This window comes from Sphaeramia orbicularis, chromosome 7, assembly GCF_902148855.1.
Source record: "Sphaeramia orbicularis chromosome 7, fSphaOr1.1, whole genome shotgun sequence".
Lineage (NCBI taxonomy): Eukaryota > Metazoa > Chordata > Actinopteri > Kurtiformes > Apogonidae > Sphaeramia > Sphaeramia orbicularis.
Window position 1 is genome coordinate 9,915,881 of NC_043963.1, and position 24,327 is coordinate 9,940,207.

General features: G+C 36.7%; 1 protein-coding gene and 1 long non-coding RNA gene across 6 annotated transcripts in view; both read right to left on the bottom strand.

Moving 5' to 3' along the window:
* Positions 1-24,327, bottom strand: part of LOC115422366 (PR domain containing 16) — a 486,977-nt gene that overhangs the window by 452,630 nt on the left and 10,020 nt on the right. The window lies entirely within an intron of this gene.
* Positions 118-14,080, bottom strand: LOC115422369 (uncharacterized). The gene is made up of 3 exons (XR_003935835.1): positions 13,976-14,080; positions 5,410-5,415; positions 118-127 (listed from the first exon to the last, which is right to left on the bottom strand). It is a non-coding gene; the product is annotated as an uncharacterized LOC115422369 (long non-coding RNA).

The following is a 24,327-nucleotide window of genomic DNA, read 5'->3' on the forward strand; positions in this document are numbered from 1 at the left end:
ACATGTCTGAAAAACCTCAGGAACTCGGAGTGGAACGGTCAGCGCGGACAGACGAAAAACCACAGAAGAGTCCGTTTCAACCACTCATAAAACACAATTCAGAAACCGGATCTTCCTCTTTCCTTTTCTGTACTAGAAAGAGAGGATGTGGTGAGACTTGATGAGGAGAGAGGTGGAGAGTGACGGATGGGAAGCGTCTTCTGAAACCATATAGAAAACTAAATGTCACATCTCTGGCTTTCGAGACTGATTAAGACACAAGGTTGAGCTGTTTCGGATGGCGTCTCCTGATACAAATTAAAGGGCTCATATTTATCTAAACCCACTTGCATTAGTCTTTGGTTCATTTATTTGTGTATTTGGACCCTAATAGTTCATACAGTTTGAATTTGGACCCTCCAGGTGCTGCAAAGCTATCTTTATATTCATTCCGGCAAAAATCAAGTGGATTTCTACAACCTGTTTTAATTTCTGCTTGATTTTTTTCTGTTCTATAACTAGTTTCATCACGACATTTGCACATATAAGGTCAAGACTTCCGATGTACATTTCTCCAAATACGACATAATTGTTTGTCAGCAGCAGCGATTTGAGTAAAAACTGAAAATATGTTCAAACTTGGAGTCGATTACCTAAAATGTTCAGTTGTTGGTTGAACGGGACAGAGCAGCACAGCCAACAACCTGGAGGGGGCGGAGTCATGTGCATTTAAAGGGCAAGCGCTCCAAACCACCTTTCTGGTGTCATTACTCAGAAATAGGGTTGAAGATGGACCTGTGGAGTTGAATTAATGAAGAACTGAAACCCAAGCAGAGCATTTACAGTTTATGGAGACCACAGGGAAATGTTTGAAAATGCAGAATTCCATTTAAAAGAAGCAAAATATCACTCCTTTAAAGCAAAAATTAAAGCAGCAAATTAGCACTTCATAAAAACCAAAAAAAAAAAATCCAAATATCACAAGTTTTTCTCTCTATTTAACCTTTCTTAAGCAATTTGTCACCATTTATTATAATATTGTCCTGTGAATTTTGCATTTTTCCTGTAAAAATCAGGAATTTTCCTACATTTAATTTACTGATCATGTAAATGTCCATAAAAACTGATTAAAACTGAAGACTATGAAAATCATTAATGAAAAATGATGGTGTCAACTAAGTTATCCGTAATACACACTGATGTGAAATAATGTACGATTCAAAGACTTTTACCTTAACTTTATCATTTAGATTCATTCTGTTCCTGTTTAACCCATAAAGACCCAGTGTTACTTTTGTGGCAGTTCCCTAATGAAGTTTTCTCTCTATTGAACCTTTCTAAAGTGATCTATCGCCATTTATTATCATCTTATTTGATATATTTTGCATTAATTTCAATGAAAATCTGGTATTTTCTTATGTTTAATTCACTGATTCATTAAAGCTCAGATTAAAGTTGAGGGTTATTATATCCAAAAAAGTGACTTTTTCACCAGAAACATCAACAACAACATAAAACCAAGTATGTCCATCCACTGTCGCTGATCCAACTCCATGGGTTTTACTGGTGAATCAATGTTGTAGAACAGGGCTGTCAAACTCATTCTGTTTCTGGGGCCATATTTAGTCCACTTTGAGCTCAAGCGGGCCAGACCCATAAAATAATGACTTAATGACCTATAAATAATGACAAATCCAAGTTTTTCATGTCGTTTTAGTACAAAAAACCCCCAATTAAATTATGAAAATATTTACATTTTACAAAAAAGATGTGAATAACCTGAAAAAACAGAAATTTCATTTGAAAAATTTGTGAAATTTTAACAATATTATGCCTCAATTTATTATTTATACATGTACATTACACACAATGTTACATAAACATTTGGTAACAGGCAGAATATTGTTAAAATTTTGGAGTTTGGAACTAAAATTTGAACAATTTCTACAATATTCCATCTCTTATTATTATTAACACAACTCCAGATCACAGTGGATCCATCAATGCACAAAACCTTTAGTAACAGGCAGAATATTGTTAAAATTGCACATTTCAGATTGTTCATGTTTGTTTTTATTTATGTATTTATTTGCATTTTATTGTGAAAGAATAGTTTTGTAAATGTTAATATTTTCACAGCGTAATGTTATTTTTTTCACTTCAATTTTTTCCACATAATTTTTCACAAAGAAAATTTGTTGTCATTATTTATGGGTTATTGTGTTGTTATTTTTACTGTAGATCACATTGGTCTGTATGTGGAACCTGAACCAAAATGATTTGGACAACCTTGACTGTTCTGGTTAATTTTTGCACTTTCATCCCGCGGGCCGGAATGGAACCTTTGGGGGGCTGAATTTGGTCCCCAGGCCACATGTTTGACACCTGATAACGGTGTTTCCATGGTAACTACAGAGCCTCTGAATGTCCAAATGGGTCATATTTGATGATCATGAAAAGACGACAAACTTTTACACCAATTATTTACATGTATTGATAGGATTAATGGATCAACAGTTATTAAATAGTTTAGATCAGTAAATGTTTGGGTCTTTATGGGTTAAGCTAAAGAACGAGCCCATTTGAAACTTTAATTTTTGACACCGATGTTCACTTTCGCTTGATCTGGCCCCAAAGTAAAAAGTATCTGAAGGTGGAATTTCACTCAGATGAAACAGTGAGAGGGGCGAGAGTGAAGCAGCCCAGTTCATGACATCATCATCCATGTCCTATAGGTGATGATGTGTGAACTGTACAGGAAAAGGCAGCTGTGGCTGGGAAATGGCAGCCACTGGGAGATAGTTGGGATGGGAGGCGAGTAAAAGCGAAGTAGAACTAAGAAAAATGACAAAAAAAAAAAAAAAAACTAGTGACGGCCGTTAAAGGCTTCGGTTTGGCACAAATCATTAAACTCCGATACTTTTAGCTTCGATGGGAGACACAGAAAAGCCCCAGAAAAGATTTTATTATGCAATTTCTGCGGCAGTAACAAAAGATGTAGTCATGAAGTAGCGTGGGATCATGGGAGTTGGTGCTGAAAACCTATATGAAGTGACTCAAGTTTAGAGACGAGGTCATTTACTGAGTTTTACGCACATTATGGTTCGGAATGTACATGTTCTGTCCTTTCACTCTGATTAAATAACCTTGGAGCTAACGATACGATGGCAGCGACAGGGAAAAAAAGTGAAACATGAATAAAATTATATATTACTTTGTGTCAGAATATTGTCAGAAACATTCCATGTAATATAAGTACACAAGTAAATAAAATAAATAGCACAGATCTAGTAATTTTTACATGTTTTTAGACATAAATGGTATTTTCTTTACAACAGAGAATGCACATTCATCTGCATACAAATAATAAATTTAATTTATATTCATATTCCCAGTTGAATAACAAAGACAATTAAATACAAACAGGAAAAGATGATACCAGATTATATAACGTCAGTGTCGGGCGGAAACCTCTTATGTCCAAAACTGGTTATCAATGTATATTCTAAACAAATTAATGGTTTAGAGATGTAATCACAAGTTTTCAACACTTTTCAATGGTTAAATATTTCTAAAACCATCAGGCTATTGTAAAGACTGATCAATAGAATTGTTTTATTACAAAAATATTTTTTTAAAAATTAAAAAAAAAAAAAAAAAAAAGCAAAAATGGACTTATGAGTTTTCCACTCGACAGCCTTATACCTTTAAATGTCATTTTCTCAAAACGAGTGCGACAGTAGAAACATCTCAGCCTATGTAAATCCTATGTACACCAAACTTTGCAGTTATACACTTATCAGTATTTTGAAGATATTTACAGAGGGATTTGTTCATAAATCATTCCAGGACTGATTTATGCGACATTTTAATTTTTTTTAAAAATGGCGAAAATTTACTTTTTAAGGCTATGGGCTGTATATTGTGATTTCCTCGGTAATGAAAGCAGATATCCTAAAATCCGTCTAATTTTTTTATATCTTGTGTATAAACAAAATTAAATAAATAAAAATTTGCACCTGGCTTTCTCATATGTTCAGATCTCTCTACCAAAAATGCATGCAAAGTTACACATATTTAATGAGATGATGCCTAATTTGCATAACTAAACATACAAATTTCAAAAACTTGTCATACATTTTTTTACATACTTGCATAAATAATCAACAGAGGAAGTTTCATGGTGATATGCATTAATTTAAAATGTCATCCTATTCACCTGCAGTGTCGTGTCTTAACCCAGATCCAGTAAAAACAGTAAAAAACCAGCTGAATCATTTCTAAAGCTTAGCGGGACATTTTCTATTGATGCAGAATCCTGTTGGCTAACCGGGCTAATCCCGGTCTCTCAACCCTCAGCTGAACTCTGCCACACTGGTGTAACTGGTCTGGGCGTGTGCGGCTCCCAGTACCACCCATGATGGCATCTGCCTGTGTGTGAACAGACAATGCACACACTACTTTGCTTAAATTTTGTTTTGTTTTTTTACTGGACAGCGTCAAGAAAACACAGGTAACTAAACTTTTAACATCATATTTACATTAAATTACAAGCCAACTCTTTTTAATTCACCCACGTAACTCATTATGTAACACATAAATCTGTCACATAATCTAATATGGGATGCATAAACCTCTAATGAACGCAGATTCCAGTATTTAAACAGACTTAACCCTTTATCGGACAAGTGACTATTTTCGGTCATTTCTGCACGCATTACAAGACAGTGACAGTAATAGTTCCAGTGAGTCCACAATCTCAGGTCCACTGTGGATGTGGACAGGGGTCTGGATCAGCACACATGTTGGTCTAATGTTCTAAAAATACTTGTTCTTTTTACTTTATGTGTGATTTATTTATTTATTTATTTTTTACGGGTAAGGAACCAAATATGGTAACTTCATTGACCTTGATTTTCTACATTATAAAAGTGATGTTCTAATGTTCCAAAATACATGTTCCTTTCACCTTACATTTGTTTTTCTTGTATTTTTTTTTTTTATATTTACTTGTTTAGTTTAGCTTTTTTGCCAGTTAGAGGTAAGGAACCAAATATGGTAACTTCATTCACCTTGAGTTTCTCCATAATTTTATATAAATGATGTTCTAACGTTCTGAAAAATACATGTTCCTTCCACCTTACATGTGTTTTTCTTGTATTTAGTTTTTCTATTTACTTCCTGGATTTCTTCTTTTCTTTTTTTTGTCACTTAGAGGTAAGGAACCAAATATGGTAACTTTACTGGCCTAGATTTTCTACATAATGTTATAAAAGTGATGTTCTCATGTTCTAAAATACATGTTCCTATCATCTTATTTGTGTTTTTCTTGTATTTTTTTAAATATTTACTTTATGGATTTCTCTTCTTTTTTTGCCACTTAGACGTAAGGAACCAAATATGGTAACTTCATTAACCTTGGTTTTCTACATAATGCTTGAAAAGTGATGTTCTAATGTTCTAAAATACATGTTCCTTTCACTATACATGTGTTTTTCTTGTATTTTTTTTTATATTTACTTGATTTTTTTTTGCCACTTACAAGTAAGAAACCAAATATGGTAACTTAATTGACCTTGATTTTCTACATAATAAAAAACTGACAAATTTCACAAAAGTAATAGAGTCTTGCTATGTCCTCCAATTATACACAAAGGCTGAAAACTGGAATTTCACTGTATATCTATGAGTGAACTATATTAAACACTTCACTTATGTCACAGGTGTCAAACACGTGGCCCATGGGCCGAAATCTGCCCATTAAAGGGTCTAATTTGGCCCATGGGATGAATTTGCAAAGTGTAAAAATTACACTGACGATATTAATTGGTTTTAGTTCAGATTCCACATGCAGACCAATGTGATCTAAAGTAAAATAAGTGCATAATAACCTATAAATAACACTGGTCAACAACAAATTTATGTTTAAGTTTTTTGAGCTGATTTAGGATAATTTTGGTGTGCTGAATCCAAAAATCACATTAATTTTGCTCAGTCAGGTTAACTTTATGAACTATGCTACATATTGGCTTTTTAACATTTTTGCTTACATTTATGGGCATTTTCACATCATATGATACAAAATTCTTTCATATTTCTTGCAATAAACGAGTTCTGAAGATTTTACTTTTGCCAATTTATGATTAATGTTTTTTTTTAATATTACAGGTGAATGAAATGGCTTCAACTGGAAGATCTTGCAAAAATAAGCCTGACGTATTCTGCTGCATCTGCGGTGAATACACCATTGTACATAACAGGAATCAAGTCACAAATTTCATAAAGTGTGCTTACCAGTCTTATTTAGGTATTAAACTTGGTGACCAAGATAAAGTTTGGGCGCAGATTGTGAGAAGATCAAATTTTTCAAAATCAAATTAGCAAAAAAAAACCTGAGCTGATTGAGAAAAACAGATGTCATTTTTGGATTTAGTGGTTCAAAATGGTCCTAATTCAGTTGAAAAAACCTAGAAAACTTGCAAAAAACATTTTTTTGTAACCCAGTGTAATGGCTCCAAATTTTCTTCTTGTTTAATGTAAAAAAAAATGACATTAAATTCTGAAAATATTTACATTTACAAACTATCCTTAACAATAAAATGTGAATAACCTGAGCAAATTGAAATGTCTAAAGAAAATTAAGTGTGATTTTTACAATATTCTGCACGTTACTGAATGTTTTGTGCCTCGGTAGATCCGATCTGAAAAGCACATGTATCATAAAAATGATAAGCTGAGGCATAATATTGTTAAAATTGCACATATTTTTCTTAAGAAATGTCATTTTTTTCAGGTTAGTCACATCTTTTTTATTTGGACTGTTTGTAATGTAAATATTTTCACAATTTAATTCATTATTATTATTATTATTTTTTTTTTTTTACATTAAAACAGAGACATAAATTTGGAGTTGTCATTATTTATAGGTTATTATGCTATTACTGTACTGGTCCGACCCACTGGAGCTCAGATTGACTGAACATGACTGGAACACCCCTCTGTTCTGTATTTAACCTGAACCAGACGACGCCTTCTGTCTTGTAGATCATATATACACCCATACATCCACTGTTTCCCGGCAAAGTTCTGCGTATTTGCACGACACTCATCTGGACTGAGCCGAGTAAACATGTGTTATGCTGAAAACCTCTCCTTTTTTTTTTCCCTGCGCCAACAACATACATACAATTAATCGAGGCCTCGCTCTTTGCCTCTGGGACACTGAGCATCACAGAAGACGTGAGCTTGTAATAGAGCTATTTGTTTTCCTCAGAAAGCTGTCCAAACGGCCTCGCTGGGATCGCCAGGCTGCACAAAGGCCAGCTATGAATTGGTCAAATCCACTGGGGCAGGCTATTGATTAGGCCTACAGGCAACAGAAGGCAAATATGCAACTAAATTAGATATCCGAGCGTGCATATGAGTGCGTGGATGTGCGTGTGGGGGTGTGACTTACTGCTGCGAGGAAAATGGACTGAATTTGCGAGTGTCGTCAAACTCTAAAACTGCAAATGTTCCGAGTTTTGAGCGAACCAACCCCGCATCACGATGAAAGCTGCGTCATAAAATATATTCAACAATTGTTAAGATATTGGGTTATGCAATCCCTAAAAAATGTTTGGTGATGTATTTCGGATGTACGACTGGTAATAATATAAGGAAAAATGATATATATTTGTTTAGAATACTACTAGCAGCCTGTAAAAAGGCTGTTACCAAAAAATGGTGCAGATTAGAACCACCTACAACTAACGACTGGATACAAACTGTGAATGGAATATTTGAGATTAGGGATGTAACGATATGAAAATTTCATATCATAATTATCATGACCAAAATTATCACGGTTATCATTATTATCACAGTATTGTTGAAACTGTGCTCAAAATGTTGAAAAAGTACTTATACACACACTGAAATAATTTAACCAAGTTGTATTTATAAAAAAAAAAAAAAAAAAAAAAAAAAAAAAGAAATAATAGGCACAAAGTGCTCTCTGTCGGCAGAAACATTAAAGTATTAACCATTAGGGCTCTGAGCCTATTTTGCCCGTTTTTAAGTCCTTTTGGTTTTGCCTTTATATACTATACAAGCAAATGTTTACTATACCCTTGTTTGTTTGTTTTTTCAGCACAACTTCATCTATCTCATCTATTTTTTTTTTTTTTCATTTTAACCGACTATAAAAACATAAAAGGCCAGAAAACACAAAAAAAATATATAAAATCCAATTTGAAAAATGTATATAATCTATTGCATAAATAACACGAAGATGCTCAACAAACCCTTTCAAAGACTTTAAAAGTGAATATTGGTTCCAAATATTAGGTATATAAAATCAAACTTGTAATAAATTAAAACTATACTCAAATATTTGACATAAAAGCATACCTTTACATAGGGTTTTTCCCCGTAAAAGTGCGGTAATCAAACACGGTTATCATGATAATTACAATTTAAACGGTAATACTAACCGTCTGCAATTTTACCGCGGTTTATCGTTATACCAGCAATCGTTACATCCCTATCTGAGATGGAGATTCTGACCCATAGATTGAAGATTCAAGAAGAGCAGTGTCATGATAAATGAAAGAAACGGACAATTTTCATTTCAACGTCACATCACTAAAACCAATTGTTAGTCACAAAGGTTTTTTTTAAGGTCAGTGTATCCCAAATGTCCCTTATGTTTGTTTTGTATTGTACAGAAATCAAACAATAAAAATAAAGTGTAAAGAAATTTTTAAAAAGAAAGCTGCGTCATGTCATGGTCGGACAATACCAATTATTAGTAATAAAGCAGCCCGGTATTTGAAAACACACAAAAATGATGGTGTCGAGTTATAGATAATATTCACTGAGATGAAATAATGTATGATTCAATGACTTTTACAGTAACTTTATCGTTAAGATTAACTCTGTTCCTGTTTAACCCATAAAGACCCACTGTTACTCTAGTGTCAGATCCCAAATGAATTTTTCTGTCTATTTAACCTTTCTTGAGTGATTTATCACCATTTATTATCATTTTATCCTCTGTATTTGACATTTGTTTCAGTGAAAATCAGGTATTTTCCTCCATTTAATTCACTGATTCATTAAAAAAAGTGACTTTTTCAGTAAAATCAATCATTAACTGAACATAAACCCAGTGTTTCCATCCACTGTCGTTGATCTAACTCCATGGGTTTTACTGGTGAATCAATGTTGTGGAAGATGACAGTGTTTCTTTGGTAACTACAGCGCCTGTGAACATCCAAATGGGTCATATATGATGACCACGAAAAGACGACAAATTGCATTTTGCACCAGTTGTTGACATGTATTAGTTTCTATCATGGGTGGTGTGTTGTTAGGATTAGTTCCTCAAAAGTTTAAAAAATTATAGATCAATAGATGCTTAAGGCCTTTACTAAGTGATTTATTATCTTGCAAACTGAGCATTTTTCAGTGAAAATCACATCTTCTCCTGTATTTAATTCACTCATCATGTAGATGTTCATAAAAGCACAAAGTAAATTCAAAGGTTATTATATCAAAACTGAAGAAAAAGTGATTTTTTTCAGTAAAATGTATCATTAACTGATCATAAAACTCCATGGGTTTTACTGCTGAATCAATGTTGTAGAAGATGATAGTGTTTCCACGGTAACTACAGAGCCTCTGAACGTCCAAACGGGTCATATCTGATGACCGTGAAAAGGTGAAAAACTGTATTTTACACCAATTATTTACACGTATTACTTTCTATCACGAGTGGTGTGTTATTGTTAGGATTAGTGCCTCAAAAGTTTCAAAAATTATAGATCAGTAGATGCTTAAGGCCTTTACTAAGTGATTTATAACTATTTATTATAATATTATCTTGTAAATTTAGCATTTTTCAGTGAAACTCACATCTTCTCTTGTATTTAATTCACTCATCACGTAGATGTTCATAAAATCTCAGAGTACATTGAAAGGCTATTGTATCAAAACAGAGAAAACTGAAGAAAACGTTATTTTTTTCAGCAAAATACATCATTAACTGAACATAAACCAAGTGTCGTTGATCCAACTCCGTGGTTTTTACTGGTGAATCAACGTTGTAGCAGATGACGGTGTTTCCATGGTAACTACAGAGCCTCTGAACATCCAAATGGGTCATATCTGATGACCATGAAAAGGTGACAAACTGTATTCTACACCGATTATTTACATTTATTGACAGAATTAGTCGATCAACAGGTATGAAACAGTTTAGATCGGTAGCTGGTTTTGGTTGTTGGCGGATATTTGGGTCTTTAAAGGTTAAATAATGCGTTAAACCAAAGGTGAGCGTTGGTTTCCATTGTTTCTCGCTCTCCTCTCAGGGAAACAGAAGTAGGTGAGTAGTTTCGTACTTAAACAATCAGACTAAATATATAACAGGTTCCACATTCATACATATTCTACCAACTTTCTCCTCTCACCCCCCCCCCCCCCCCCACCACCACCACCACCACCACCACCACCTCCTCCTCCTCCTTCAACATCTCCCTTTTCAACAAGAGCAGTTTGTCAGGGTCAGAAAGCAATTTAAAACCTCTATTAATGAGAGTCAGTGAGAGAGGGAAAAGTGAGAGAGGAGAAGTTAAAGGGAGGGAGAGAAAGAGAGATGAGGTAGTGGGGCGGAGAGAAGACGAGGATGAGGGGGGAGGGAGGGAGGGGTGGGCTGGGGTGTCAGCCATCAAAGCAGGCCAGGAGAAAAGAAGGCCAGGTGCTGGTTGTGGGAATGTGCCGTCCACGGTTCCAGGGACCAGGGAGCTGGTGGGGGCTGAGGATGGAGGCGGGCGAGGGGGGGGTGGGTGGGGGTGTGGAGGGGGGAGAAGGGTGGTAATTAGCCAAGCCTGGAGGAGAGAGGGCCCTCCAGGACCCGCGGGGATAGCCCCTCCGAGAGGATACCATTTGCACTTCTACAGGAGCCGCCAGCCCCGGGCCACAAAGAAGGGGAAAAGGGGAACTATGGCATCCTTTATCAGGCCGGACAAAGACGCCGCATCTTTTCAAAGGAGACCGGAGAGAGAGAGAAACTCCAGTGTTCCAAAGAAGGAGGGGAAAAAAGAGGAAAAAGAGACGGGAAGAAAGAATCCTCGGACTGGTCAGGAGAGAGAGAGACACACAGAAAGAGAGAGAGAGAGATGCCAGTGTGTGGGTTGCAAAGCGAGACATGAGGTTACGGTCATACGGTGACCCCGGTGGGTCCGCAGAGACGTCGCATATTCACTCATGTCCCCGCACACTGGGACGACACAGGAACGACATGAAAGTCACACACCCAGGCTCCAAGAAACGCACCCTCTGTACGACCACATGACAAATCCACTTAGGTTATGGAGTAAACATGGCAACGAACCAGGGAAGGATGGAACTGGGAACGAAAAGATGTGCGCTTTCGATGAGATGGAAGATCTGTAAAGTAAAGTTCACATCCTGAGTCCTGTAGGTGTTTAGACTTAGACGATAAAAGGCCTCATGGTGATGGTTAAATGTAGAAAATCGGATTGAAGTCTGGCATCTTCCTTTAAATGACCAAAAATGATCACACTGCCATCATCAAAACTTGCTAATACTGACTAAACAGCATCAGGGGGATTTAAGTACGATCACAACTTTTGACATTTAAATTCAAGAGCAAATTTTGTGCCAAGTTGTATACGAGTATAGTTTCAGAGATTGAAAGTCACAAAACTGCACAACATGTTTAAGGCGTGTCATTGTTTTTAACCCATAAAGACCCAGTGCTACTTTTATGGCCGTTCCAAAATGTAATTTTCTCTACGTTTAACTTTTCTTAAGTGATTTATCACCTTTTATTACGACATTATCCACTGTATTTTGCATTTTTTCAGTGAACATCAGGTATTTTCTTATATTTAATTCACTGATCATATAGATGCGCATGAAAACTAAGAGTAAATTCAAAGGTTATTTTATCAAAAACAGAGAAAACTGGAGAAAAAGTGGCTTTTTCAGCAAAATCTATCATTAACTGAACATAAACCAAGCGTCTCCATCCACTGTCATTGATCCAACTCCATGGGTTTTGCTGGTGAATCAATGTTGTAGAAGATGACGGCGTTTCCATGGTAACCACAGAGCCTCTGAATGTCCAAATGGGTCATATCTGATGACCATGAAAAGATGACAAACTGTATTTTACACCAGTTATTTCCATGTATTGATAGGATTAGTGGATCAACAGGCATTAAACAGTTTAGATCAGTAGATGTTTGGGTCTTTATGGTTGAAGATCTAAAACTAGTTTTGTGGTGACTTGACATCTAACTCTCCCAAAGTGATTTATTAGTATTTATTATTTTATTCTCTGTACTTTCTAACAGGGGTGTAACGGTGCACTCGTTTCAGTTCAGGGTCTTCAATACAACACAGAGGTGTACCGAAGGAATACATGTAGCCTATGTGAAGAACGCAAACACTCGCCTTAAGTTTCTACACGAACTTGGAAGCAGAACACACACAGTATGAGCACGGTGACCTGAAGTGGAACCCATGAGTAATATTTGATATCCTAGATGGACGTCTAAGCGGTCCACACACCATCCACATGCTGAACTAGAACCAGCATGGCAACTCAGAGCAGCGTCACAGGTACAAAGACAGAGTTGGAAGACCCTCCGTCTGCTCTAAGGTCTACAATTTGGAAGCATTTCGGATTCCCTGTCAGTTATGTCAATGGAGAGAGATAAGTCGACAAAACAAGAGCAGTGTATCGGCATTGTTTCGTAAAGATTGGTTATATTTAAAGTTTTTTTAACGAAACTGGTCTCCTTCACTGTACCGAAAATGTACTGAAAACGTACCTAACTGAAAATTGTCTGTACCGTTACACCCCTACTTTTGAATGAAAATCAGGTATTTTCCTACATTTAATCATCACTATCGAGTAGATGTTAATAGAAGTTCAAGGTCAGAACAGAAAATTGAAGGAAGAGTGACTGTTTCAGCAAATTATATCATTAACGGATCATAAAAAGAAGTGTGTCCATCCACTGTCACTAATCCAACTCCATGGGTTTTCCTGGTGAATCAGCGTTGTAGAAGATGGCGGTGTTTCCACGGTAACTACAGAGCCTCTGAACGTCCACATGGGTCATATCTGATGACCATGAAAAGACGACAAACTGCATTTTACACCAATTATTTTCATGTATTGATAGAATTAATGGATCAACAGGTATTAAACAGTTTAGATCAGTAGATGTTTGGGTCTTCATGGGTTAATGACCTACAAGTTTGGGGGTTTTTTTGTTTTTTTTTCTTTAAATGAAATTGGTCTCCTTCACTGTACCGAAACCAAAATTTTTCTGAAGTTACACGCCTTCTTTTGAATGAAAATCAGGTATTTTCCTACATTTAATCACTGCCATCATGTAGACGTTAATAGAAGTTCAAATTTAGAACAGAAAATTAAAGTAAGACTGACTGTTTCAGCAAATTATATCAGTTACGGATCATAAAAAGAAGCGTCTAAAACTACTGTCATTGATCCAACTCATTTTTGATCAATTTCTTGATTGTTTCAGTGCTTTGAGAGGTTGCTGGACATAGGGACATTTGTTTTTATATATAGAATGAACGATGTAAAATTTAGGGGGGTACCTAAGTGGCAAATCATAAAAATCAAATATTATCCAATGTATTTTTCACTTTTAACTATAAATCATGTATTTTCCTATATTTTGTTTCCTATACTTAATTTAGATGCTCATGAAAAGTCAGAGTAAATTCAAAGGTTGTTATACCAAAACAGAGAAACCTGCAGAAAAAGATAGTTTTTCAGTAACATTTATCATTAATTCAACATAAACTCCGTGTGTCCATCCACTGTCATTGATCCAACTCCATGGGTTTTACTGGTGAATCAACGTTGTAGAAGATGACGGTGTATCCATGGTAACTAGGCCTCTGAACGTCCAAATGGGTCATATCTGATGACCACGAAAAGACGACAAACTGTATTTTACACCAGTTATTTACATGTATTGATAGGTTTAGTGGATCAACAGGTATTAAACAGTTTAGATCAGTAGATGTTTACGGTCAGTGATGGATATTTGGGATTTTAGAATAACTCTGTTCCTGTTTAACCCATAAAGACCCAGTGTTACTTTTGTGTCAGATCTCAAATGAATTTTTCAGTCAATTTAACCTTTCTTGAGTGATTTATCACCATTTAACATAATATTATCCTTTCCATTTTGCATTTTATCACTGAAAATCAGGTATTTTCCGATATTTATTTTACTGATCGTGTACTTTAATCATCATGCTGAGATTACATTTGAGGGTTATTACACCAAAAACAGAGAAAACTTGAGAAAAAGTGACTTTTTCAGTCACTTCAGTTCTTAAGTGATTTATCACCATTTATTACACTGGTCAACAACAAATTTATTGTTTAAGTTTTTTGAGCTGATTTAGGATAATTTTGGTGTGCTGAATCCAAAAATCACATTCATTTTGCTCAATCAGGTCAACTTTCTGAACTATGCTACATATTGGCTTTTTAACATTTTTGCTTACATTTATGGGCATTTTCACATCATATGATACAAAATTCTTTCATATTTCTTGCAATAAACGAGTTCTAAAGATTTTACTTTTGCAAATTTATGATTAATGTTTTTTTTAATATTACAGGTGAATGAAATGGCTTCGACTAGAAGATCTTGCAAAAATAAGCCTGATGTATTCTGCTACATCTGCGCTGAATACACCATTGCACTTAACAGGAATCAAGTCACAAGTATCATAAAGTGTGCTTACCAATCTTATTTTGGTATTAAACTTGGTGACCAAGATAAAGTTTGGGCGCAGATTGTGAGAAGATCAAATTTTTCAAAATCAAATTAGCAAAAAAAACCTGACCTGACTGAGAAAAACAGATGTCATTTTTGGATTTAGCGGTGCAAAATGGTCTTAATTCAGTTGAAAAAACCTAGACAACTTCCAAAAAACATTTTTTTGTAACCCAGTGTTATTATTTTATTCTCTGTATTTGGCATTTGTTGCACTGAAAATCAGGTATTTTCCTAGATTTAATTCACTGATTCATTAAAAAAGTGACTTTTTCAGCAAAATCTATCATTAACTGAACATAAACCCAGTGTTTCCATCCACTGTCATTGATCCAACTCCGTGAGTTTTACTGGTGAAGTTGTAGAAGATGACGGTGTTTCCACGGTAACTACAGAGCCTCTGAACGCCCACATGGGTCATATCTGATGACCATGAAAAGGCGACAAATTATATTTTACACCAATTATTTCCATGTATTGATAGGATTAGCGGATCAACAGGTATTCAGCAGTTTAGATCAGTCGATGTTTGGGTCTTTATGGGTTTATAATAGTTACAGCCTTAATGACACTGAAGAGTCGGGGTCTTTTCGCTTTTTGTTTCACCTCATGGGAGCCAAGTGGAGGCAGCGGACAAAGAGCCAAAATGGCAGCCTTCTACCTCTGACATTATCGGTGAATCTTAAGAGTTTTGGCCTCCTGTAGAGCAGGGAAAGTGGAGGTCACTGACATTACTTTTACCTATTACCTTTGGAGTACAGCTGCTCTGGGGACTGAATGGTGGCCTTTGAGGCTGCCGGGCTTTGTGCCTCCCATTGGAGAGCAGCCTGACAGTCTTAGCTGAGTGGGGGTCAAAGGTCAAGACAGGTCATGTGATAAGGCATTTCAGACCTACATATAGGGCCCCAGACTGAAGAGGCCTTAAAAACCTCAAGATCTCCCTCCCTCCCTCCCTTTGCTGTTTCTTTTTTTTTTTTTTTTTTTTCTGTCTCTCTCCTCTTCCTTTCTTTTCTCTTTCCCCTTCTCTGGACACAAAATGCCATTTGTTGTCCGTCAGTCAGTAGCGCAGGGCTCAGGACGGGCCCGGCGCTGAAAGCTCCATTCACACACCCTCTCACCCAGGGATGTTTTTGCAATTCAATATTTTCACACGCAGGCAGCTTCATCGTTACTTTGGAACCGTACACTTGGCAGGATGAGGCTGGGGTGGGGGGGTGGGGGCCTCTGGGACGGAGGGGCTGAGAGGTGGAGGGAGGAAGGAGTGGGGGGGCAGGGGGGTCAGCACAGAGGAATCCTAGTGTCGGCAGCGGACGGGCCTCTGCACACTAATGGGCCATCTTGAAATGTTTTAGCCCAGACCCCTCCCCAACACCCCCCCCCCTCCCCCCAACACACACACACACACACACACACATACACACATTCCACCCTACTCATCACTTCACAACCAATCTGACTCCAGGTTAACGAGGAGGGCTCTTATTTCCTTCATCAAAATCTCTGAGCTAATACAGTCACACTATCCCGTCCCAATAACAGACGTCCGTCCCCCTCACAGCCGACAGCGGCGTTTTATTTCCGCAGATCTGCACACACAACGACCACACCGGGAGAAAACACACAGCAGCGACAGGCTTTAAAGCTACCGGTCACACTGAGCAACGAGCATGTGTCCAAAATGTACCTCTCAGCTTCCAGAAATAAGAAAAAAAATATAATAATAAAGGAAATCAACAACTTCCGCTTCTACTACTCGGCTTATGATTGGAAATATATGTGTGGCACGATTTCAACTCTGATTATGAATATGAATGAATCTCATTTTATCTCATTTGGTTATTTTCATTTGTTTATTTACATATTTATTGTTATTACACTCCATTTTTATCCCTTTTCTCTCTCTCTCCTTTTCGTTTCTCTTCTTCTCATTTAGTTTCAGTTACCTAATGATTGTTGCTGGCCATAGCTCTGATTTTTTATTTATTTATTTATTTTGAGAAGCCCACATCACAACAGTCACACCACATACACATCTTACACACTCCACCACACACAAAACATTTACACAACCAAGACAGGACATCGATTCATGCTACTGACTGACATTTTGTTTCTTTTGTATATTACATGCCAATTATCTTAACCCTCCCCACCCCACCCCCGGCTGCTTATTGTAAAGCATCTTTGAGTACTTAAAAAAGCACTATAAAAAACCAATGTATTATTATTATTATGATTTAATGTAACTGTAAATATTGTATAATATTGCACATGAATCTCCTTGTCATTTGTCGTTGCTTCAATAAAGGTAAAAAAAAAAAAAAAAAAGAATATGAATGAAGGTTTTACTATCAAAACACAAATCTGAAATGTATTTAAGCCTTTACTGGGTAAGTGACTATTTTTGGTCATTTCCGCAAACATTAAATATAGGGCCAATCCCGTGCCTCAGTGAGGTTTATATATCATACTACGGTGATTCGGAGAGATTTTATAGAGATTTTGTGTGATTTTTGTCAGTTTATGCATGTGTTTACTTTTTATTAAGTTCTGCTCAGATGTTTTAAGGCAACAGGAGGGAGACTGTTGTCACGCCAACCGACAAAGAAGTAGATGACGATGCCCAGTAACATACTAAGGTTGAAATTTCATGCCCTATAGAGGGTTAAGCACTTTTTTTTACTAAAATAAATCTTTTCAACATCACCTTACAGCAAAAACTGTAGGAAGCCCCCAGGATTCATGGAATTCTGACAACTTGAATGTATAAAAAGCAAGTTTTATCAATGAAATAAGCAAAAAACTAATAAAACTAGTGCCCTGTGATGAACTGGCGATACGTCCAGGGTGCACCCTTCACTTGTCATTAGCCGAGTTAGCTTCCAATACCCCAAAAACCCACAATAGGACTACACAGTTCCGATTTAAACTGAAATTTCCTTCTGAATTTGCTCATTTTCAACTAGAACCGGCAACATCACAGCCAACAAATCTTAAATTTATTTTATGCAACCTTTATCTAACCAGGAAAATCTCATTAAGATTAAAAACCTCTTTTTTTTGTATTGGATAGTCCTGGCTAAGACCGTAAGTCGCACAAAAATATAATTTCTTTACTAACTAAGCAGATAACTGGTCACGCTACCACCCTTTTAGCCTCTACCAGTGGGAACTCTCACATTTCTTCATTGTTGACTTTGCAGTGCCAGTAAATGCTAATAGGAAATACAAGTTTAAAGCAGCCACAAGCACCTGAGAGGTGTTTCACTTCAACCTGTAACATCCTAGGACTGGTTTAGCATCCAGAGAAGCAGAGGTAAATGGAGAGCCTGCAATGAGAGGGACTTCTTAATATATTTATCCTGTGCACCACACGCCACTTAATGAAATTAAACCGCACCAATAGTGGACCTTTGTCTCTGGGGAGTTCAGTAATCAACATGCCACCAGTTTTCATTTTCTATTAAAATAAATGGCAGCCGGTGATTTGGACCTAATTGTGTTGCACCATGGGAGGAGTCAGGTGAGAAAAGAAAGTTACAGCGGTGACATAGTAGAGGTGGTCAAATATGCACAGGGATTCATCTGGGGGCTGGTAACACTGCCCCCCCCCCCCACCCCCATCCCCACAACTCTCCCTCCTTCCTATGCTTTCTACCCATCATACTCTCAAACAAAGTTAGCCAAGTATTAGCCCTTTATCATTTATCAAGTGACTATTTCTGGTAATTTCTGCATACAAGACACTGACAACAGGAAGGCAACCATCTCAGGTCCAATGTGGTCTCCAGGGTCTGTAAGGTCCACCTCTGCATGAACAGTGAGTGGACCTGCTTTGTTCGGTACCATGAAGTAATGGTACTAATGTGAGGAATGATGTTCAAAGGGATCATGTGGATGTGGACAGGGGGTCTGGATCAGCACTGATGATGGTCTAATGTTCTAAAATACATGCTCCTTTGACCTTACATGTGTTTTTCTTGTATTTTTTACATACAGTTCTTGGATTTTTTTAAATTTATTTTTTGCCATTTACAGGCAAGGAACCAAATACGGTAACTCCACTGACCTTGATTTTCTACATAATGTTATAAAAATGTTCTAATGTTCTAAAATACATGCTCCTTTTACTTTACATGCGTTTTTCTTGTATTTCTTTTTATATATACACTTCTTGGACTTTTATTTTTTAAAAACTTTTTTTGACACTTATGGACAAGGAACCAAATACAGTAACTTCACTGACCTTGATTTTCAACATAATGTTATAGAAGTGATGTTCTGATGTTCTAAAATGCATGTTCCTTTCACCTTACACGTGTTTTTCTTGTATTTTTATATTTACTTCTTGGATTTTTTAAATCTTTTTTGCCACTTATGGACAAGGAACCAAATATGGTAACTTGACTGACCTTGATTTTCTGCATAATGTTCTAAAAGTGATATACTAATGTTCTAAAATACATGTTCCTTTCACCTTACATGTTGTTCTCTTATATTTTTTTATATACACTTCTTGGATTTATATATGTATATATATATATATATATATATATATATATATATATATATATATATATATATATATTTTTTTTTTTTTTTTTTTTTTTTTTTTTTTTTTTTTTTTTCACACTTATGGGCCAGAAACCAAATACGGTAACTTCACTGAACTTGATTTTCTACATGATGTGCTAATGCTCTAAAATACATGTTCCTTTCACCTTACAGTTGTATTTCCTGTATTTTTTTTATATACACTTCTTGGATTTTTATTTTACCTTTTTTGCCATTTACAGGCAAGGAACCAAATACGGTAACTTCACTGACCTTGATTTTCTACATAATGTTATAAAAGTGATGTTGCAATGTTCTAAAATACATGTTTTTTTTCACCTAACACGTCTTTTTCTTGTATTTTTTATATATATATACTTCTTGTATTTCTATTCATTTTCACTTATGGGCAAGGAACCAAATATGGTAACTACATTGACCTTGAATTTCTACATGACAATAAAAAAAACTTCAAAAAATTTTCCCAGTAGTAATAAAGTCTTGTTATGTCCTCCAATAACACACTCAGGTTGAAATGTTGATTTTTTTTTTTATTTTTTTATAGTGCTCCATAAAGGGTTAAATAAACACAGAACTGGTGAGTCCTGAGCGCTACAGTCTGGCAGGGTCACAGGATAATGACAGCTCAATTACTGTGAATCTCCTTGTATGCCCGGACCCCCTCCCCTTCCCAAACACCCGCCCCACCCAGCACGGCAAATTTGTCAAACTCACCAAAACGATGGGTCTGACAGTGTAATCGCTAACCGTCCCCACCAACATGAAAGAGGTCTTTATCTGACCAAATCAAAGAACCTGATCTCTGAGAGAGAAAAAGAGGTGGGTGGGTGTTCGAGGACGGGGTGGGGGGTGGGGGTTGGAGAAGAGAAATGTCCCACTCGGGTCCTGTGAGACGTGGAGATGCCTCTAATCCGCTTTAATGAGACACTGCTTGCCCATCTTTGTGGTAATGACGAACCGCAGCGAGAAAGGAGGGAGCGATAGGAGCGAGGATGGAGCCAAGGCTTTGAACTGTCGGCCCGATGAAAGGGGAGGCAGACACAAGGAGTTTAGAGCCACGCCGCCCACTACACACCACACAGACAGACACACAGACAGATAGACAGCCCCGGGCGCAAGGCAGTTTGTCTGCTTATCATATCTGGACAGGATGAGCAATTAGCAGCAGTTTGTTTGTGTGTGTCTGTGCAGAAGCTGTTATTTAACCCTTTATCGGGCAAGTGACTATTTTTAGTAATTTCCGAATACGTTACAAGACATTAGAAACAACAATTATAGTAAGTCAACAATCTCAGGTCCAATGTGGTCTCCAGGGTCTGTAAGGTCCACCTCTGCATGAACAGTGAGTGGACCTGCTTTGTTCGGTACCATGAAGTAATGGTACTAATTAGGGCTGGGCGATAAATCGAATTAATTCGATTAATTCGCCTTTTTAAAAATAGACGATTTGAAAAAATGCAAAATCGCAAAATCGAGGCGAGCTTAAATAAATAACTATACAGATTCGTCTCCTCCCTTTCATGACTTGAGCACTGGCGTTTGGTTCCGCCTCTTATGCCTTTCCGCCAAAACAATCACGCCCCCGCCATGGTGGACACAACACAAGCCGAAGAGTTGGTAGCTAGAAAAGGGACTCATGTTACGTCGATTATATGGAAATGGTTCGGATTTGACAAGACTGACGCAGAGCAAACTACAGTCGTGTGCAAGGTTTGCAGAAGTAAGGTGAAAACGAAGAGTAGCAGCACAACTAACCTCTTTCAGCACCTCCGGCAGAGACACCCTAAAGAATGGGAAGAGTGCTCGCAGCTGCGGGAGTGCGGCGTAGCTAGCACTAGCCATGGCAAACACGCCGCAAAGAAACAACAAACTTTAGCCGCATCATTTTCTTGTGCCGTGCCATATGATAAGTCAGGGGCACGATGGATTAAAATCGATTAAAATCGTAATCGTCCAAGATGACCAAAAAAAAAAATTGAGATTTTATTTTTTGGCCATATCGCCCAGCCCTAGTATTAATGTAAGGAATGATGTTCAAAGGGATCATGTGGATGTGGACAGGGGTCTGGACCAGCACTGATGGGGGTCTAATGTTCTAAAATGCATGTTCCTTTCACCTTATGTGTGTTTTTCTTGTGTTTTTTATATATACTTCTTGGATTTTAATTATATTTAAGTTTATTTTTTCGGCATTTATGGGCAAGGAGCTAAATACGGTAACTTCACTGACCTTGATTTTCTACATAACAATAAGAACATTTTTTTAAAGTTTCTCAGAAGTAATAAAGTCTTATGATGTCCTCCATATTTGCTTCTGGGATTTTATTTATTAATTTTTTGACACTTAAGGACAAGGAAACAATATGGTAACTTCACTGACCTTGATTTTCTACATAATGTTCTAAAAGTGATGTTCTAATGTTCTGAAATACATGATCCTTTCACCTTTCATGTGTTTTTCTTGGATTTTTTAAAAATATTGACTTGGATTTTTTTTTTTTTTTTTTTTTTTTGCCAGTTACAGGTCAGGAACCAAATATGATAACTTCACTGACCTTGATTTTCTACAAAACAATGAATTTTTTTTTTTTTTTAAAGATTTCACAAAGTAATGAAGTCTTGTTTTGTCCTCCAATAACACACTAACGTTGAAATTTTAACACACTAAGGTTGAAAGAAAGAAAGAAAGAAAGAAAGAAAGAAAGAAAGAGAGAAAGAAAGAAACAAACAAACAAACAAACAAACACACTTCGGCTAAAGTTACAACAGTGAAAGTATTGTAATCGTTTTAAAGTACGTTTCATAAAGTATAAATGAGGAAGTAACTGTACGACTAAAGCTGGACTCCTCTGTTAAACTAACGTCAAAGCCTGTGGGGCTATCTGCATTTTTGTTTTGTTTTTTTGCCACTTACAGGTAAGGAACCAAATATGGTAACTTCACTGACCTTGATTTTCTGCATAATGTTATAATAGTGATGTTCTAATGTTCTAAAATACATGTTCCTTTCACCTTACATGAAAAAAACTAAAGAAAAATGCATTTTCCAGCCATACAAACATGTCTACAGCCACTGTAACTACATGGGTTTCACTGATTTACTTATGATGCTGCTGAAAAGCTGAGAAAATGCATTTAACCTGATTTATTTGAATGTATTGATAGGATTAGTGGTTCAAAAGTAGAACACATTATCGATCAATAGATGCTCATGTTGTTCAGGGGTTTATATAAAGTGAAGTACTTGAGTAAAACTACTGAACTGTACGTATTCATTTGTATTCATTCCTCTTTGTTGCACTTTTACACAAGGATATGTTCATAAAAATGTATCTGCTATTGTATTTGAAGGCAAATAATTTATAAAGTAATCGGACAAATGGAAGAATTACAAACAAAATATCTAGAAAAATGACTTCAGTTTTTACTGACTCAACACCTTTACATTCTCTCATGGTTGTTATTTTATAGATTAATTTCTTTAACATGTCTTGCCTCTGGTAAATTAAAAGAACACAAATGAATAGGCAAATACAGTCGCAGAAAAAATTATTAGACCATCAGAAGTCATCAAAAACAATGGTTATGCAATCACATACTAACTCCTGTGTGTATCATGTGACTAAAACAGACACAAGAAAACATGGAATGCCTAAAAGCACTGTTTTTGTCAGTACAATGATGTAAGAACTGAAGTGATTTTGGTTATTATCAAGAAAACCATGGAAAATGGATAGATATCAGTTCTGAAATTAAACTACTATGAACTATTTTTGTTGTTATCGTTATATTTGTCCAAACAAATGTACCTTTAGTTGTACCAGGCATTAAAATGAACAAGAAATTGAAGAAAACAAGGGGTGGTCTAATACTTTTTTATGCAACTGTATATCATCATCATCCTCCTCATCACCATCATCAAGATTCAATTCTGCTGAGAGCTGCAACTGTAGTTAATTTACTCTGAAATGCATCTCATCTTCACACATGGTCTATAGAGGCTGAAGAGAATAAAAAGAAGGCGACATAAAAGCAGGGAAGTTCAGGAACCGATACAGAGAAAAGGAGTCGGGTACGACAAAAAACGGGAAAAAAAAAAAAAAAGAAAAGAAAAGGAAAAGAGGGAGAAAGACGGAGGAAAGCGAGCAGGCTAATACCAAACAAATCAGGATTAGACCCCAGATAAGACTAGTCACAATGCTGAGCAATCCCTGGGATATCACAATGCGAGGGGGAATCATGAGGGCTGCTGGAACACGCTAATTAGGGACTCAACACATTCGCCCGATGTTTTGCAAACAACACACACTGTTTAACAGCGGGTGGTGCACAATCAAACCAGACACACGGAGAGATAACCATTTAGCGTTAATCAGCATACTCGACAAGTAAAGATGAGGTATTCGCAGTGGGAAGACCCCAGCAGTGGCGGTGTATTCTTAGCCCTGGTGGAATCTACTACCAAGGCCCAGCAGTGGTGCCATGTAACCCGATCGGCAGCCACAGGTCCACACAAAACGCATTCAACGTTAGCGTAATGCAGGGTGTTTCAACATGGAGTCCCCTGGAATTCAAATGGGGTCGCCTGAAATTTCTAGTAATTGATAAAAATAAAAAATTACTAATAAAGAATACATGTTGAGTTGACAGAGACAATCCCAATCCATAAAAGACATGACAAACTGAAGCTGAAACTGAAGCACTGTGGTTCTGTTTATCTGTCAAATGTTCATTGTGGTCGGTTTCAGATGCTGCAGCTCTTTCATAATTCAGAGTTTGAGTTCTTGTTTGTTCAGTATTAATTGTCAGCCTTGTAAATCCCAGCTGGACTGACTGTACATATCCTGACCAAGGAAAATCAAATTCTCACTTTGTGCAGTAATCTACACCTGGCTTTTCTGCCCCTGTCCAGAATAATATACATTATATAGAC